A 1,409-nucleotide genomic window follows, 5' to 3' on the forward strand; every position below is an offset into this window, starting at 1 on the left:
CTAATATGCTTTTTTTATTGAATGACTCATTTCTAATCTCAATATTATTATCATTGTCCCATGAACTATAGATTTCTTTTATAGAGACTGTCATTTTGTAATGTAAGGAAATGAATGCATGACTAGCCATCAGTCAAGAAAACAACCTGCTTGCTATTTGTCCAAGCATTGCATGGTTTAAATAGCTGCCTACATAAAACACTCAGGGAATTGAACATTTTTATTTTCAGTGAGTGAACAGAAATTCCTGTTCTTCAATCATTCTTCAATCATAAAGCAATGGTACAGCTTTATTGGGGTCTGTTTCTTAGGGTCTGTTCTCTCAGGGTCTCAGTCCATCTATCTTTTTGGTCACTGCCCTGTGTTATGCATGGGTGGGGGGAGGCATAACTTAAGAGGAAGGAGAAGATTCTTTTTTTTTTTTTTTTCAGACATCATGAACATAGAACAAACCTTTATTACATGAGCTAGGATGGGAGGGAGGAATTATTTGCCTTTCCGGGCCTTGATTTTCCTCAGCTAAAACTCCAGCTCCTTGCCTTCTAGCACACAGCCATCAGCTCAGCCACACTGGCCTGGCCTCGAAGCAATGCACGCAAGAATGCCCTGCTGGAACTGCCCCTCAAGAAGACTGCAGATCTTGGCATTCTTTTTTTGTTTCATTGTATTTCTTCTGAATTTTCTTTGATCGTTTTTTGTTTAAAATTTCTTCCTCCTTAGGAGTCAGCTTGGCCCCCTTCTTGCAGCCCAGGGGCAGAGCATAGTGGGACTCGTACCACTGCCGGTACAGTGTGCTGTCAATGAGCACAATACAGTTCTTCACCAGGGTCTTGGTGCAGATCAGCTCGTTATTGGATGCACTGTAGACAACACCAATGATCCTTGTTTTGAGAGCACAACACTCAGAACCCCAGGAGCAGTTGCCCACATCTAGCCTCACGGCAGGGTACTTCCTGTTGCCTCCTCACACCCGAACTGTGTGTATGTGACGGGGGCCGATCTTTGTATTGGCAGCCGGGCGTCCTAGCTCATACTCCCGCTTCTTGTGGTAGGGTTTTCTCTTGCCCCCAGTATTGCGGCACTTGTGCCAGTTGTCCTGGGAGATGCCCATTGCAAGGCGCTGGCTGAAAAGAGAGGAGCAAATTCTTATAGTTCACTCCATCTCCTGGTTAGCAGCAACATGGTGCAACGGCACAAGCTTAGACTTTGAAGTTACACAGATCTGGTCTATAGCTTTTCCTCTGCCAATTGCTAGCTGTACGACCTTTGAAATGATATTTAAATGTCTTAAGCCTGAGTTCTATCTTTTGTAAAATGGACATACAACTATTGCTACTAATAGATGCCTTAAAGGATATTTGTGAGAATTAAATGAGATACAGTATGTCAGATGTCTAGCACAACTTATT

At 43.2% G+C, this 1,409-nt stretch overlaps 1 pseudogene; it reads right to left on the reverse strand.

Moving 5' to 3' along the window:
- Positions 1–486: 486 nt before the first annotated feature.
- Positions 487–1,111, reverse strand: LOC119540447 (annotated as a pseudogene).
- Positions 1,112–1,409: the final 298 nt, after the last annotated feature.

Source organism: Choloepus didactylus, chromosome 7, assembly GCF_015220235.1.
Source record: "Choloepus didactylus isolate mChoDid1 chromosome 7, mChoDid1.pri, whole genome shotgun sequence".
NCBI lineage: Eukaryota > Metazoa > Chordata > Mammalia > Pilosa > Megalonychidae > Choloepus > Choloepus didactylus.